The sequence below is a fragment of the Saccopteryx leptura genome, chromosome 4 (genome assembly GCF_036850995.1).
Source record: "Saccopteryx leptura isolate mSacLep1 chromosome 4, mSacLep1_pri_phased_curated, whole genome shotgun sequence".
Lineage (NCBI taxonomy): Eukaryota > Metazoa > Chordata > Mammalia > Chiroptera > Emballonuridae > Saccopteryx > Saccopteryx leptura.
This window is the reverse complement of record NC_089506.1, coordinates 116644068-116653819: the sequence shown is the minus strand read 5'-3', so window position 1 is coordinate 116653819 and position 9752 is coordinate 116644068. Positions and strand designations below refer to the sequence as shown.

General features: G+C 35.0%; 1 pseudogene; it reads left to right on the top strand.

Moving 5' to 3' along the window:
• The first annotated feature begins 3092 nt into the window (after positions 1-3092).
• Positions 3093-3217, top strand: LOC136404687 (small nucleolar RNA SNORA36 family; annotated as a pseudogene).
• The last annotated feature ends 6535 nt before the right edge of the window (positions 3218-9752 follow it).

Genomic DNA, 9752 nt, shown 5'->3' with positions numbered 1-9752 from the left:
TGTACTGTGACAGTTAATAAGTAGAGCCTAAATTCAGCTCATTTCCTTGCATATGATGGGCCTTATAAGGGGAAATATTCTTTTCCACTAACCTCAGTCTCAGCTCACTCTTCCACTGGAAGTTTTGAGGAGGAAGCCTACATCCCTGTCTGCACCACTCATTCATTACGTCCCACAAAAGAAGTGTGACATCAGATTCAAAAATGGCTTCCATAGGTGCTGGACAAAGCCCCTTGGTTCTATGAGAAATTGCCCTTTCCTCTTCACTCACTCCCCCACATTTGTTGTGTTCACAGTGGGCAGGGCATCCCCACCCTACAGTGGCACTAGGAATTCTCCAGACACTATGGTAGGATGGGTCATAATAGCAGTCCATGTTCACTACTGGTCAAAGCCACATTCCCTGTATCAAGCCTTATCATTGTTAAAACTAATTTTTCATCCCAGTCTGACTTCATATCTATTTCTCAATTTACTTGGAACCTGAAAAGAAATGATTAATTAGCTTCCTCCTAACTCCAACCCTTACAACACAACAATAACAAACACATAAAGCTTAAATATGCTTTCACAGGGTAACTATGTTTCTCCTAACATAAATTGAAAACACTCAAGTTCTATATATTTTTAATAATCTACAATTCCCCTAAACTTTCTTTATAAACAAAATAGTTTCTATTCCTACTATTGTGACAAAGTGCCTAGAAAATGTAAAACTGTTAGCATAAGCAAATGCCATTTTTTATGCCTTCTGTAATCACTATTTTGCAATTTCTTGTATTTTTGTCAGTGCAGACTTGTAAATTGAGCTAGACCGTGAGTTGAGCTGTCAGCAACAGTCAGGAAACTCTGCAAAAGGGACTGTTTGATGAACTAACCATAATTTCTGTTTCTGTGAAATGGCTTTTTTGCACTTGTTAAAACTTCCCTAACTGAATCCTGTGGCTTTTGGCCTTTATATACCCTGAACACCAACCCCTCAGGGCTGCATGATTTAAGCCTGTGAACTCCATGCGGTTCCCAGCTGAATAAATCTCCTCTTGAATTTTTCCTGTAACTCTGGTGTCTCTTTGGAACTCGCTGGTTACTTTATAACACTATAAAATAGATTTATACATCTCATTGTTTAATAGACATTTTCTATGTATCAACAAGACCACTTTGCCATTCTGAAAACATTTATGAATGAATAGACAAATGTATAAATCCATTGTACAGAAATATTAAAAAGAATAAACATTTTCTACAGATATAATGTATTCTATAGTTCTCTACCTGCAATACTATTTGAAAGCGTAAAAATAACCATTTTATTTAAGGAATTATATTATTAGAATGTTCTGTTTTGCTATAAATTCACATCAATATGTTTTTCATAACTCTCCAGAACTACAAAAATTTCATGTATGTATAATAATAGCAATAAAGAACTCCATGCAGGATTGATCCGTTTTCTTTCATGCTCCCTCAACTGCCTTCTATTTCAAGGAATCATGAGTTATCCCCCCCTCATTGTTCCTTGTTTATATTTATCTAATGCACTTGTAACATTGTGTGTTGTATATAATATTATACCTGTTTTTCTCATTAAATCATGGCCTTTTTTTTTTTTTAGAGTGTACTTTTCATGTCTCTTAGACACTATATTGTAATAGTCACTTAGAGCCAGGCAGTTTAGGTTTGGACTTCAACCCATCCACTTAGCACCTGGATGACTCTGAGGCTACATACCATCCCTAAACCTAAAATTCCTCGTTCATAAAATGGAGATGGTTATAAATCTCACAGAATTTTTGTGAAGATTAAATGAGATACTGTATGTAAAACACTTAGAAATGTACTGACACATAATAAAAGTTATGTAATTGTTTGTTATTTCATTATTTAGATTTTTATCACCAGCTGCTAGCTTAGTTGCATACATTATTTGCTGGCAAATAAATGGATGTTAGATGAAAGTAAAATTTAAAAATAAAAACATTGACATGTTTTTTCTGTCAGTCACAGGAAAATTATGTCCGAGGAGTTGTATGCTGAACAAATTTCCAGAGCTAACACCAGGCGAGGGCAAGGGGCCATTTGGACTCTAACTAACTGGAGTAGAGATCTTCTCACTTATAACCCAGAATAGTCAATACAAATACCAAAAGTGTTGCACCATTGTTTCAGGACTTGCTTATGCCTGGAATAAAGCTATTCTATGTCTGAATACATAGCCTGTCCAAAGAAGACATATAGATGGCCACTGGACCTTTGAGAAAAAGCTCAATTTCACTGATCATTAGGGAAGTGCTAATTGAAACCATAATGAGATATCACCTCACACCTGTCAAAATAACAAGCATTAATAAATCAACAAACAACACCATTGGTGGGGATGTGGAGAAAAGTGAATCCTTGTGGAAATGCAGATTGGTGCAACCACTATGGAAAACAGTCTGGAGTTTCCTCAAAAAATTAAAAATGAGCCCTGGCAGTTTAGCTCCATCAATTAAGAGAGCTGTCTGGAAACAACAAGGTTGCAGGTTTAATCCCTGATCAGGGTGCACATGGGAAGCAAACAACAAAAAAAAATTGCAAAACTAAGTGGAATAAATAATGCTTCCCTTCCCCCTCCCCCCTCTCTCCCATCCTCTGTTCCTATTTTTTTCAATTAATAAAAATTAAGCCCTTGCTAGATAGCTCAGTTGGTTGAAGCATTGTACCAGAGCACAGAGGTTGGCGGTTCGATTCCTGGTCAGGACACATACAAGAACAGTTGGATATTCCTGTCTTTCTCTCTCCCTGCCTCTTTCAAAAATAAAATTAAATTAAAAATCAAACTACCTTATGACCCAATGATTTCACTTCTGAGTATATATTTTAAAAAAAACTAATTTGAAAGAATATATGCATCTCTATTATTAATTGCAGCCTTATTTACAATAGCTAAGATATGGAAGCAACTGAAATGTCCACCAATGTATAAGTGGATTAAAAAGTATTGGTACATAAATGCAATGGAATATTACTCAACCAATAAAAATATAAATTGTTACTATTTCTGACAGCATAGATGGATCTAAAGTGTATAATGTTAAGTGAAATAGGTCAGTCAGAGTTCAGTTCAGGGTAGCATCCCTGTTCTGTTAATTAAACTTTGGAATATTGAAACGGGCTAAGAACAATGAGTGGATGGAAAACATGACTCTATCCATTTACTTCCCAGCCTACAAAAAAAAAAAAAAGAAATAGGTCAGTCAGAGAAATCATGATTTCACTTATTTGTGGAATATAAAGAATAAAATAAATGAAAAAAATTGAAACAGACTCATAGACACAGAAAACAGACTGCTGGTTCACAGAGGTGAGGGGTTTGGGGGACTGAATGAAAACCATGAAGGGATCAAAAGTGCAAACTGGTAGTTACAAAACAGTCACAAGGTATAAAACATAGAAAATACCATTAATAATACTGTAATAATTGTCCATGGAGCTAGGTGGGTACTGCAAATGTCATATACTTTGTGAAGTATATGATTGTGTAGTAACTATGTTGTACACCTGAAATTAATACAAAGTGATACTGAATGTAAGCAGTAATTAAAAATAAAATTAAAAAATTAAAAAAAGATTATGAAATATTGTACAAGACAGTAATATCATTCTTGCTTAGCTAAAGTTTATATCAAAGTGGATTTTATTCAAGAAAGATACAGTGGATATTTCTTTTCAGAGTTCATTTAATCTGAAATTTTCTGTTGTTATCTTAGACAAAATTTAATTTGAGTAACCAAAATCATGTGCCTTTAGAACTTAATGTTTGGGCTAAAGCTTTCTCTATTATTATCTGGAAATTTGAGTAACTGTTTGGAGTTCTGGAGTGACCTAGAGTTTTGGTCCTTAATAGATTCTTACATTTTTTGTATATTCAGTTTTTGTATGGATACTTAAAGGTATAGTTTTAATCTTATTGGATAGGCTATTTGTCCATGGTGTGTCTAATTTGAGGGTCTTTTTCATTGTCCTTCTCCCTCAGAATATAATAAAATATTTTAATTTGTATGCTTAGCTTATTTTTTAAAACTCAACAATGTTTTCTACATTGTGTCTTTGATTTTTATTTCTGGTTCAGTTCTATTTTCCTACAGGAACACCTGTCATTTTGTTCTTCTGTCTTCCGTCTTCAATTTATGTTATAATTTGAACTATGATACCTTTTCATATAAATTTGGTGCATCATTTTATGTTGATTTCCTATATCACAATTATATCTTCAAAATGATTATTCTTTTTATTATAGTATTTTGATTCTATTGCAAAATTTTGTTTCTGCTATATAACAGTTTCCTTGAAATTTTTCATTTAGCTTATTATTTATTACTTCCATGCAACTGCTCAAAATGACCCACTTATGTACAATGTTTCCTAAATTACATCATCTTTGTTATTGATTTGCATTTTAAATTATCTTCAACACAGCTCAAATCCAACCACTTTATATTTGTTGACTGAACCTGATCTTATTATTTAAAATTTAGAATGACTTTTACATATTTAAGAAAATATAGCTTTTAACTGTAAACAAGTTCCCAGTGAAAATATCTGCATACTAATGACTGATTCTCTGCACTTACCCAATTTTTACTCTAGTATTTTTCCCTTTTCTGCATGCAGACAAATTGTCAAGCCAAAAACCCTCCCAAATTAGAAGCACAAAATACCATTTAGATAAGTCAATTTACATTGTGCTCTGCCAAGCAGGCTGGAGAGTCTTACACTCAGTAAAATCCATCACTCAGAGATGTGGGAAAATATCTTGTACTTTTGATACTCACTAGAAAATGTAATTTATTTTAATTTAGACTTAACCTGAACACTCTGGTATATTCAAATTTTTCCAAACATTTTTTCTTTTTTAAATAAAAACATGAAAATTTAGTTGAACTGAAACTCTTGACCTCTTAGTAGCAGTTGTTAAAATTGTGAATAAAAGTAATCACATATTGATTGAATATTGTAATTCAGTGGAAAAATATTTTGATCTTGACCTCACACTTTAAAAGTTGGCTCACCAAAAACATTAAACTTTTTTTTATGCTATGAAGTATATTTTCATATTCCTTCTCCTATATCCAAGCATATCTATTTTTTCACTCATTTTCATTTCCTCCCCTCTGACAGCAGTGCCAACCTTTCTTGTCTTTTGGGGGGCTGAAGATCATGAACTTTCTCATGCAGACTTGGATTCAGGTCCTACTCCACAATTTTTGAAGTGTGTAGCCTCAGCAAATTGTTTAAGCTCAACCTCAGCCATAATTTCCTCACTAGTAAATGGGTTACTCTAAAGATTTACTGTGATGGTTCTGTAAAGAAGGATCGTGACTAACAATGACCGCCCCGAAGCAAGTCTGTGGCAGCTGCAGTTATTATAGTATTCTTTCCTGTTTCCATTAGAAACTTGCTCCCTCATATACAATTCTTCTTCAAAATCTTCAATAATTTCCTCTCTACTTTTCCTCCTTTGGAACATACCACAGTCTGTTCTATAAAGGAAAGGCTTCATGGTCTTGTTTTTACAGATGTCTATTCTATTTTTTATTTCATTCACTAAGAGGCTTTTCCACACATGTGATTAACATCTGCTATCTTCCCTTGTAATTTATGCTTTAACTCCCTCAGGGTCTATGTGTCACTTTCTTATTGCTATTACAATTTCACAAACTTAGTGCTTCAAGCAACACAGATTTATCCTCTTATGGTTCTAGGGCTCGGGAGTCTAAATCTTAGCTGCTAGGTCTGTGTTCCTTCTGAAGACTCCAGGGGTAAATCTTTTCCTTGTCATTTCCATCTTTTAGAGACTGCCTGCATTCCTTGGCTTTGTTCTCGTATCCATGTGACCTCTGCTTCTCACACCCCAGATTGCCTTTCACTCTGATCCCCTTGGCTTCCTCTTAGAAAATTCTTTGTGATTACATTGTATCCACTAAAGTAATTTACAATCATCTCCCCACCTCTGGACCTTGAATTTAATTACACTTAAAAGGTCTCTCATTCCATGTAAGGTAACATATTTACAGGCTTGAGGATTAGAAAGTTGGCCTCTTTGGGGGCTATTTTTCAGTCTATCCTTTCTGGCCTGGTTATAGAAATATTGCTATTACTTAATTCTTGGGACTCTCTTGTCTCTTATTCTATGTGACATTATTGTCACTTCTTCCAGGTTCTCTGATCTTTTGATGCTGCTTTTCTGGCTCTTTATTTTTTTCACTCAAATCTCTGTTTCATAAGCTTCTAGATTTAATGACACAATATACTTGTTAAATAATAAAACTCTTTTACTCAAAAAAAACTTTCAGGAGTTTCCAATTTTGATAAGCTATTTCACTTTATTAATCTAATTTCTCAAGATCAATTTTAGTACATAGTAGATTACCTCCTAATGCTGTTTGAACAAATAAAATAATAAGTGCTCCTTTCCAAAATAATTCTGGAAGTGATGTGGAGAATGGGCTAGGAAAGGTAATTCCAGTTTAGTGTACTGGATTATGTTCTGGAGAGGAAAACGAGATTCTCATCTAAGTTGAGATAAAGAGAAAAGATATATTCAAGAAATATTTACAAGGTAAATAAAATTTAGATATTGGCTAACAATAGGACTATGAAAATGAGGATATGAGAAAATTCAAGAATAAGATCTGAAAACAGTGTGGTTGTTATTCACTGAACTAAATAAATAAGAAAAAAGAAACAATTTTCAAAGCAAAATATTAGTAATTAGTTTAGGTGACTACGGCATACTATACCAAAGGTTTCCGACAGATATGTTATTCTTTCTAGATCTCAGGATAGTGTTTGGGCCTTGAAGTTCAAATTTGGAGTTATCAACAAGTATATCACCCAGGAAGATAGTGTAGAACTGCATTGTTCAATGTGGTAGCAAATGACCGCATTTCAGTTTTTAATTTCAATTAAATTAAAACAAAACTTCAGTTACTCAATTGTATTAGAATATTTCAAATATTCAATATTGACATGTTGTCAGTGAATACCATGTTGAACAGCACAGAGAATAATTCCACCTAAAACCCACTCCCTCTCCTAACCCCAGTCTGTGCACATTCATTCAAAGAATTGCTGCCACACTCCCTACCTCAAGATTCATTCTCTAAGGCAGTGTTTCTCACCTGGGGTCTCATTGTTATCCCTCAGAGACGTTTGACAATGTCTAGAGATAATTTGGTTGTCACTCTGAGAAGGGAAGTGGCATCTAGTTGGAAGAGGCCAGGGATCTGCTGAACATCCTATAGCGCATAGGATTGCCCTCATCACAAAGAGTTATCTGCTCCAAAGTGTCAAAAGAATAAAGCTGAAAAATTCTAATCTAGTGGACTATTTATTGGTTTTCAAATTTACAGGCTATCAAAGATAGAGCCAAATATCTATGAGAAGAAAAGGAAACATTTTGCCTAGAGATGAGGGTGCTAATTTAAATGACATAGACCAATGCTTCTCAAAGTTTGTGGTGCATACAAATCACTTAGAAATTTTATTAAAATGCAAATTGCAGTTCAGTAGGCTGAGATGAGTCCCATGTCATTCATTCATTCATTCAGAGAATTAAATTTAACAGGGTGACATTGGTCAACCAGAGTACACAGATTTAGAGAAAACATCTTATATCATCTGGACAGTCAATTATGCTGTATGCCCATCACCTAAAGTCAAATCATCCTCCGTCACCCCACATTTGTTTCTCTTTATGCTTCTCCCCCTCTCCCCACTTCCTTCCTTTCCTCCCTTCCTCTCCCCCTGGTAACCACTGCACCCCTGTCTATGTCCATGAGTCTCAATTTTGTGTCCCACCTATGTATGGAATCACACAGTTCTTAGCTTTTTCTGATTTACTTATTTCACTCAGTATAATGTTACCAAGGTCCATCCATGTTGTTGTAAATGATCCGATGTCATCATTTCTTACGGCTGAGTAGTAGTTCATAGTATATACATAGCACATCTTCTTTACCCAATCCTCTATTGAAGGGTATTTTGTTTGTTTCCATGTTTTGGCCACCATGAACAACGAATGCTGCAATAAACATGGGGGTACATGTATCTTTACATACCCATGTTTTCAAGTTTTCGGGGTATATACCCAGTGGAGGGATTGCTGGCATATGGTAGTTCTATTTTCAATTTGTGAGTGTTTGTGGTGACAGAGACAGAGAAAGACTAATAGAGGGATAAATAGGAACAGACAGACAGGAAGGGAGAGAGATGAGAAGCATCAGTTCTTCATTGCAGCCCCTTAGTTGTTCATTGATTGCTTTCTCATATGTTCCTTGACTGGGGGGCTACAGCAGACTGGGTGACCCTTTGCTCAAGCCAGTGACCTTGGGCTCAAACTGGTGAGCCTTGCTCAAACCAGATGAGTCTGCGCTCAAGCTGGTGACCTCGGGGTTTCGGACCTGCATCTTCCATGTCCCAGTCTGATGCTCTATCCACTGTACCACTGCCTGGTCATGCTTATTCTCAATTTTTTGAAGAACCACTATACTTTCTTTCATAATGGTTGTACTAATTTACATTCCCACCAACAGTAGATGAGGGTTCTTTTTTCTCCGCAGCCTCTCCAGCTCTTGTTACTACCTAGTTCCATTTCTAACAAGATCCCAAGGGATGTTAAAGCTTTTGGTCTCAGGCCCCCATTTTGAGTAGAGGAGATAGATAATTCAGCCTATGGCTCCAGAGAAAAAAACCTGAAGAAAAAGACTAAAAGAAAGGAATAATTCCTTTATGTCTCCACATAGATCTTGATATCTGTAAGAACTATCTATCATAAGAGTTTTTTGAATTTAATTTGTTTAAGTAAAATCTTTTTTATTCAAATATATTTATTATCAAAGTTTTGCACAAAATTCAAAAACAGCAAACAGTTCTCCAAGACTTTTATGAAGACTACCTGTTACTTTCTCCCTATTCTCAATTCCTACTCTACAGGGACAGTTTCAACTAGTCTAACAAATTCCTTTGGCACTCTAATTCATATTACTAAGTGATATTTCAATACTGTTATTTGCTGACATTTTTACTTTGAGACACAATATTTTTTTTTACAACAGAAAATAAGGATTAGGTTCTTAGAACCTAGTCTTCCTCTTGTTCTTATGTTTGTCCTTTTTCTCACTCCTCCTCTCAGAAGGAGTTTCATTCTGTTTTATTACATTGGCATTCATAGTTTGTAATGGTATGAATATATAAATAGAACTCAGAGTGAAATTACTGACCATAATTAGTTGTTTTGAACAAAAATTTCTGTTCCATGGAATTCTTGTTTTTCTTAGTATTATCTGTACAAAGTTAATCTGCAAGTTTTCTAACAGAAATGTAAGTCACCACCCTTATCCTCAGGCACATGAAGCATTTAACCTATTTCATTCTTTTCAAGAAGGGATCCTATGAGGAGCCCTAATTCTTCTACACCAATCTGAGCTGCATTTATTCTCTAGATCTGTAGAAGGGCTATTATCCTAGACCTCCTCTCATCAACACCTGGGTCATCTCTTACCTCTCTCTGCACTTTCCTCCATCCACTGATTCCACGTCTTTCTCTTCCTTTTGCTTGTGTGATATAACTTATTACCTAGTGACTTCCTGACAAAAGAGTACATGGCACAGAAATACTTCTAAGCATTTGTGTGCCCCAAATGTCATTATTTTCCCCTTGTAATTGATGGATATTTTGATAGGGTATATTCTGGGGGGAGTAGAAA